At 39.4% G+C, this 8,923-nt stretch overlaps 1 pseudogene; it reads left to right on the forward strand.

The window, feature by feature from the left end:
• The first annotated feature begins 88 nt into the window (after positions 1-88).
• Positions 89-2,151, forward strand: LOC116201349 (annotated as a pseudogene).
• The last annotated feature ends 6,772 nt before the right edge of the window (positions 2,152-8,923 follow it).

An 8,923-nucleotide genomic window follows, 5' to 3' on the forward strand; every position in this document is an offset into this window, starting at 1 on the left:
TGCAAAATATTCTAATTAATAAATTTAAGTTAAATATAAATTCACTTTTTTTTAACATTTTCTCTTTTGTTGATCGATTTTGGATCGGATGGCCGAGGTTCAAGGCTCTCCCAGAAGCTCCATGCACGTCACCGGCGAGGAGCAAAGCTTTGCATTCTCTGTAGCAACCCCCGATAGTCCCCACCGACAGGACTGCCGGGTTTGACCTGCCGGTCGACTCCGACCACAAAGCCAAGGTGTTCGAGCTCTTCTCCTTCGCCAACCCCCACAGGAGGACGTTCCACCTTTCCTGAATCTCCTTCTTTACTTGCTTTGTCTCCACGTTCGCTGCCGCCCCTCTCATCCCCATCATCCGGGAGAACATTAACCTCACCAAGAGCGATATAGGAAACGCTGGGGTGGCCTCGGTGTTGGGGAGCATATTCTCCTGGCTCACGATGGAAGTGGTTTGCGACCTGCTGGGCCGAGGTACGGGTGCGCCTTCCTCCTCATGCTATCCGCCCTGACTGTCTTCTGCATGTCGTTCGTAGCAGATGCAGCAGGGTGCATTGTGGTCCGGTTCATGATCGGTTTCTCGCTAGCAACCTTAGTGTCGTGCCTGACTGGATGAGCACCATGTTCAACAGCAAGATCATTGGGCTGGTGAACGGGACCACAGCCGGCTGGGGGAACATGGGGGGCGGTGTGACCCAGCTAATAATGCCTTCGGTCTACGCGCTGATCAAGAAGACCGGTTCCACCCCATTCACAGCCTGGAGGATCTCATTCTTCATCCCAGCATGGCTCCATGTCATGAGGGGATTTCTGGTCCTAACCATGGGCCAGGACTTGCCTGACGGCAGCTTGGGTGCCTTACAAAAGAAGGGTGATGTGGCCAAAGACAAGTTCTCAAGGGTTGGTCTGTCATTAATTAATTCTTGCTCCCGAACTCGTGTCACCGTAAACATATGCTTGATAACGCTCTGTTTAGTAATCTTAATATAATTCCGTTGCGCCGAAAATCTTGACTTTATAATGTCTTTAATGTTTTCAGGTGCTGTGGTATGCCGTAACAAACTACAGGACATGGATCTTTGTTCTCCTGTACGGATACTCATGGGAGTAGAGCTCTCGACCGACAACATTATCGCTGAGTATTTCTATGACAGGTTAGCTATTCTCCCTCCAGAGGGCCCGAGTGGAGGCGATGCAGCAACTTGTTGCGATCCTTCGCATTGCGAATATGGATGCAAGAAATTGAGTTCTGACCTTATTGATTTTCTCATTGGAATGCAGATTCAACATGAAGCTACACGCTGCCGGAATCATCGCCCCCAGCTTCTGTATGGCCAACATAGTTGCCCGCCCATTTGGTGGCTACATGTCTGACGTGGCAGCCCGGTACTTCAGCATGAGGGGCCGCCTGTGTGTCCTGTGGATCCTCCAGACCCTGGGCGGTGTTTTCTGCATGTGGTCAGCAAGGCCGACACTCTCCCACTTGCAGTCTTCGCCATGATCCTGTTCTTGATTGGGGCCCAAGCTGTGTACAGGGCCACATTCGGGATCATCCCATTCATCTCGAGGCGGTCCCTCGGCATCATATCGGGCCTCACAGGGGCAGGTGGGAACTTCAGTTCGGGCGTGACTCAGTTCATCTTCTTCTCTACCACGAAGTACTCCAAATCGACGGGGCTCTTCTACATGGAGATCGTGATCATGTGCTGCACGATGCCTTTCAATCTCGTGCACTTCCCTCAGTTGGGCGGAATGTTAACTAAGCCGTCCAAGGACATCGTTAAGGGCACCAAGGAATGCTACTATGAGTCGGAATACAATGCTGAGGAAAAGCAGAAGGGCATGCACCATGGGAGCATTAAGTTCGCCGAGCACAGCCGCTCCGAGAGGGGCCGGAAGGCTGTCGGGTCTGCACCCACGCCACCCAACACCACCTTCAGCTACGCACGTCTAACTGATAGATTAATGGCCAGTTTGAAACTAAGAAAGAGATCTAATGGGGGATCACGATTGTGAGCTCGTATGCAACAGATAAGATAATAATGAGAGATCGGGACGAACGGCCTCTCTTAGATTTGGTATCCTCCTAGTTAAGTTGGTTCTTCAATGTCTGAAGGTCTTTAAATATTTCTGGGACACAAATAATAAGTACACGTATATATGAAGGGTTATGGTTATTCCTTGTGAGCATGTGTTTTTTATTATGTGAATAATTTCCAGTTTCGGTTCGTACCAAAATGTTGCTATCAACTATATTTCGCCAATTGAAAACTAACACCGTTAGCATTTTCTGAGCTAATCACCGTCGGACCACATTTAGCATTTTCTGAGCTATCATTAACGAAGCTTTTAATGGGCTTGGTCCAAAGTGAGGTCGGCCCATATCTAGCTTAATCAAATAGAAGAGCCTAGCTCGAGCCCACATTTGAGAGCTCGAGCTTAGGGAATTTCAGCCAAGCTAGCAGAGCTCAAGCGTACGCATATTGTAGCTCAACTCAACTCGATTACACCCTTCAAGTGCTCCTGATCCTTGTAGCTCGTACAGTCGTACCTGACTCCCCCATGATAACATATATAATTACACATGCAGAGTAATTCGAATATGACTTGTTCCAGATTGTATATAATTGGCCTGCCAAAGTTGATAGTTTTGTATCAATATGCGTAGTGAGAGCGGTTCTTAGATAATAAGCTGACCGACACTCAGATACAGATAGGACAGTGTTGGGGAACATCAATTGGTCAACATTATTGCAAGTCATATGTGGTGCAATAATGTTTTTTTTATAGGTATGGTGCAATAATAATGTATTCTTCGACGTCAAGCATCTCCTAGCCTGTATACATGATTGCACCAAAATAAAAAACATATTTAAAAATTAAAGAAAAGGAAATTAAAAAAAGAAGAAATGAAAATAGTAACATGCAGACAGGATGTATTTATGTTTATGTTTCATTTAAAAAAAATGGATGTATTAACATGATAAGAAATAATATAATTGTTTATTTTTAATCTTTGAATGCCCATTTTTAGTTTTTGGCCCGTGCATGGGGGGCATTTGGCTGGTTATTCTCTCGTCGCCGAGCTCCTATAACTGTAGTACGATTTTATTTATTAAAGCACGATCAACGGAAAAGGTGACAATAGGTTTGACAGACGGCTTTTCTCTTTTAATAGTGAGTGATGCTTTCCGATGTATGCAAAATATTAATTCTGCTTTTGACTCATTATATTCCTATATATTTTGATAGGAAAAGCACGATGGATGATTTGTGACGGTGGGTTTTCCTCTCCTCTGCGCCCTCTTCCTCTCTGGCTAGCCTTGCGGTGGAGAATGGTTGCGGCTGGCATGCTCCTGTGGTGGAGCTCTGGATTGGAGGCAACCTACTGCCTGACTGCTGTCCTCTTTCGATTGGTGGTGGAGTCAGACTTCCAAACCCGACCCGACTGCCGAAATTGACCGACTTCTGATCCCAACCGGACCCGACTAGAATTAAACCCGATTTCCCCGCTCCTCACCGATCCTTCTATTCGGACTTCCTCTTCACCCCCCGATGGCGACTTCTTGTTTGTTGCTTCTCTGCCTCCCACTGTGACAGTATCCCCCCCCTCCACATGAAAGAATTATAGCTTTAGTTTGATTTATTGAACCACGCTTGTAAAAAGCTTTTGTGGCTTGCCTCTTTGTCGTTTTGTTTTGTAGGTCTCGGCTCCCCTACGATAATCGTTGATTTGAACCTATCATGTATCCTAACTAATTTGATCTGATTGTCTTTAACGATAATCACTAGTTTGAACCGATTGAATGAGTCCGGATGCTTTGGTTTGACTATCGAGGGTTTGGGTTGTTAAGATTTGATTTGATAGATTAGATATGAAGCTGTGATCTGTAAAGGGTCCCTGTGCCGGGTATCGATTCCAAACCCTCTTGGCTTTGCTCCTTTATTTCGGCACAGTAGCAGCTTTATATGGTTTGCAATCGGCTCCGCTTCCTGGCATTGTTCGGGGCCATATACAGTTCAACTCTAAGGGTCGGAAATAGACATACAACAACTTCAAAGATTTATTCAATTGTATTTGTGCTCATTGTTGTGCTTTTCCACATTATTTTTTTCTTTGCAATGATCTCGAAGATCTACTGTATTTTCTCTATTTTTGTAATCTTCTCTTAAATCTGTACTCATTTTTATTATCAATGGACAATCATTGATTGTTGAGCGTAAAAAAAAAAAGCAAAGGAAATGTACTGATTTTGCACATTACATTTGAGTGTTTCTTTTTAGGACCGTAAAATTTATTTTTGTGTAAATACGGCAAACGCAATTTTTTTAAGGTCATTTACAATTTATTTGATATTTTTTCAATTTTGGGGATTAAAATATCAAAAAATCGAAAATTAAAATAAGAAAAGAATAAGAGGAAATTGAACTGAGAGAGGGAGAGAAAGAAGGCAGCCATGCTATCATGGGAGGTGGTGGCTACGAAAATCACCACTATCTCAAATGAGGTTGTAAAATGTATCTCAATTCGTAGGTGATCTCATCTAGAACAGTCGTGGCTCTTATTCTTTTTCTCTCTTTTCAAAGAGTGAGAAGAGAAAAAGAATAAGAGATCAGAGGGAAGATGATCAATGTGACTTGATTCAATCAATTTGATACTTGTTTCTTTTAAATAAGATCTCAGGTTCGAGTCTTGTAAAGAGAGAAAATCCAAGGTGAGAGAGTTTTTACCTCTTAGTGGGCCGACCGGGCTCGATTGGATTAGTCGGAACTCGTTAGACTTTCAAATACCATGGTATACACCGAAAAAAAAAAAAGGGAGCAGAGGTGGTGTTCTTACCACCGACCACCATCGCCGCCCCGTAGCCGGATGTAGAGGTCTGCATGGGTATTGTATAGACTTGGAGCTACTAAAAATTTACCCGTTAGGGTAGGGTCTGGGTAGATCCAACTAAATTAGAGTAATGTTCGCGTAAAAATTAATGCTCCGTTTGGTTTCGCAATTAAAATCACAAAAATTTTAATTTTAACTTCAACTCAACACACTACAAATAAAAATACACATTTTCCAAATCAAAAATTTTAACTTTAACTTTAACTCAATACACTACACAATCATTTGTCTTTTTTCACAATCAAAATCAAAGTTACTTTAACTCTGAAACTAAATGCACCATAAGAGATTGGTAAAAATCGACTCCTGTTTTGATTCCACTCTACAAGGTATTTAAAACGGAACAGTATTTGGTACCCATGCTTCATTTTCTATTTTATATGTTATTATAATTTTATTTTATTTTTGATAAATATAATAAATTTACTAAAATTAGAATGAAAAAAAATAAAGTCAAGTCCAATAACTAAAACATGAGTCCCTAATCATTGGCCTCTACCTCTACTTTCCTCATCCTCTTCGGCCTTCCCCCCACCCATTGAGACCTGTTTTGTATGGATGTTCAATTTTAATGGGTTATTGTAGATGATGTGAATCTTTTTCCGTTTTATTTATATTTGGTTATCCTGTTTAAAGAGAAAAAAAAAAGAGTTCTTACAATAGATCATGAATCTGTAGTACAATACAGCTTCCAAATACGATCTGATTCCAAGTCCGAATAAAGGATTCGATTCAAAATTGTGGAAATAATCCTCTACAGCTTAAGGTCTCCTCACACCCCTAGCTGGACGCCTCAGGCGATCGACTTGCCTGTCGCCGGTGTTCACCACCACCACCACCCCTCCTCTCTTTCTCTCTCTCTCTCTCTCTCAGATGCCCAGTTCATACTATTTTTCTTTAATTATTATTTTATTTTTTGAAATTGATGAAATATGAGATGCCATATAAAAGGCCTCAAATAAGCATTTAGCGAAACGTAATGGCTTTGCTTGAACGATACTAAACATTAGGATCTTAAAGAGAAAAGACTCAAATTTAACGGTCTGAACTGGTACTTTTCCCTACTTGGATTAATTTGGTGATAGTTTAAGAATATTTTGTACACATAAAACTTTATGTAGGTTGCAGCCAATCTTTGAAATGCGTTAATTGGTATCCAAAATTCTGACAAGGTTTTGAATTATGGAGGTAGAAAAAATACAAAAATTTACTTATTATAATTCTCAAACATATTTATATGATAATATTGTGACGACATATATTATTATTCTGGGATGTCAATCGAATGCAATGCGTCGCTTTCAAACAACAGAGACCCCGGTAAACAATAATAATCAAGATTTGCCTGTTTTGGGTCATTATTATCAATCGGATCACTATTAATTACAATACAATGTAAATGATTAGTTATATTAAGTGGTTTCCATTTTCTCAGCAGGTGTATGCACTTTAAATAAAACTTATTGAATAAAGAATATATCGAATTTCTAGACTGCATGCTATATGTCCGCTATTGCACATGGATGAAAGAGTTTCAGGACGACCGGTCTCGTGGCCGTTTATTTTGTAAATGAAGCTATCATAATGTGGTGAAGTCCCACCCCAGTCATGAAGATTTGAGAGTTTCTCCAATAATCAATTAAATTGGGCCCTCTTTCAGATCAAAACCTGAGACAACTTTGCGTAATTGGGTCATGAAGACATAATTTTTGAATCATTGAAAACATATGTACACATTTTATACTTTTACAAGCAAATAAAGCACCAAACTGCAATGAGTGGTACATATATATGTGCACTAATCATAGCGTTCTTTTGCCTTTATTCGCCAACGGGCAAGTGGGTGATCTGTTCATTCATTTATAAAATTTTGCAACTTCTCTTTTATTTTTGGTAATAAAAAATCTGTAAATCTTCTCACATTTATAGATGATAGTATTAGATTATTGAGAAAATTGATAGTCAAAGAAGGATGAAAAAAAATTAGTGACTACTCTTTTCCGCTACAAGTGAGTCCTATCAAACTAGTAAATAGATTTTTTAATAGTTGATAAATGACCATTCCTAAATCCAAAAATAAAAAAAATGACATCTCATTACGAGAATAAAACCTTCAATTTCTTAATTGACAAACAAATACGTGCATTATTACACTATATTCTCTTTTTCAAAATAATAATTACTCTGTTGATCACGTCGAAAATCGCCGACGGATAGATAATGAAAAAACTAGGCGTGCCAGGTCACTGTCCCAAGAATATTACCGATACAACACTAGCCGATCCCACCGGTACAGAGCGTCGTACCACGGCCTCAAGAGTCCCCGGGATTAAATGGCGGCTGAGTTTCAAATATATGAAATAGAGATTGAAGGAGCCTCAGACTGATCTAGCGCCTCAGGGATTTAATCGCTATGAGTTCTACACTATTCTTCGTGCTCCTTTAAATTTCGAAACAAAGAAGCGGCCCAAGAGCCTACTTAGAGTCTCGGCTAGGTCAACTCAAAGGGATAGAGTTAAAAATTGAATATGTTCACTCGCTTCTCATCCAATTAAACCCTATGTGGACACTTACCTCGAGTACTGCTACTGAAGAAAGTCAAAGGCTTTGCCTTGAGAGTTCAAGGCGAGAACAGGTAGATACTTTAAAGGAAATTGGCCTAGCAAAGCCGATTAATTTGATGGCCTGCGCCGATCGAAGATTGACTTATCCCAATGCATGAAGATAAATAGCGAGAAAGTAAATAGCGAGAAAGTAAATGTGTGAAGAAAAGAAAGATAGAAAAATGTAGTGCGAATGATAAATGTGCTGAAGGGGATTACAATGAACTCCGAATCATGAATTTATAGGCGTTACAATGAAATCCTAGAGAATATATCGTAATCGGATACATCTATAATTATGATATCGGAATAAAATTCGAATAGGAAATTGACTACATAACCGACCTAAATTGCCTAAAAGATAAAATATCAAACCATATCGAAGAAATATATGACTTATTCGACTTTCTAAAATCAAAGATAACACGAGAATATCACGTACTTGATCACCAAGATATCAGCTGCCGCTTAGAATTTCTTCTTCCACTACCCTCTGTAAAAATCTCTCACCCATGCACATATTCTCTGGCCACCAATATGGCTTCTCTCTTAACGGGCTCCATGTTGGGCGTTCCATCTTGGGTCAAAACCTATTCAATTTAGGCCTTCTTTCACCATTTGGAATTCAATCTAGCCCTGCTCGTGCTATGATATCCACAGTTCGCTTCTCCAAATCCGAACCAGCATACTTCTAAAATCTAGGAAAACTGTCGAAATTACCGATTACACGTCACGACTTGACAATCTTCACCAATTACGGAAAATGATGTAAACATACTCTACTATGAAGAAAGTGGGTGGATCAATATTCATTATCATTTTTTTTGTGAAATATTCATTATCATATTTATTATTCATGATTTTCGAGTTTCAAGTTTTAATCAACCAAAATAAAAAGTTTCAAGTTACTAATATGTTTGGCATTAGAGTTAAGTTGAGTTAAATTTTGGTTTTAATTGATTTGTAATGATTGTGTTATTGAATTATTTGAAAAAATATAAAAAAATAATGAATGGTTGAGATAAAGTAATCATTGTGTTGTTAAATTGTGGAAAAAGTAATAAATAGTTGAGATAATTTAGTATTAAAAATTAAATTGAATGGTTAAAAAAATTGAAGAAAAAAGAAAAAGTAATAATTGTGTTGTTAAATTGAAAATAAGTGAAGTTGAGTTGAATATAATTAAAAAAATTTCTAAAGCCAAACAAGGCCATGCACCAGCAACCTCCGAATTCAGAGGCTCTGACCGTCTCTAGGGAGCAAAATTGTAATTAAAAACAAAAGGGGGGCATTTGTTGATTATCTCTTCTTGGCAGGTTGCTTTTTTTTTTTGGAGGAAAAAGCATTTATGTTGTTTATAAGATCGACTCTCGAGAATTTATGATGCAAACTTCACAAAATTCTACGATGCGACCTTCATGTCAAACATTTG

This window comes from Punica granatum, chromosome 3 (assembly GCF_007655135.1).
Source record: "Punica granatum isolate Tunisia-2019 chromosome 3, ASM765513v2, whole genome shotgun sequence".
NCBI lineage: Eukaryota > Viridiplantae > Streptophyta > Magnoliopsida > Myrtales > Lythraceae > Punica > Punica granatum.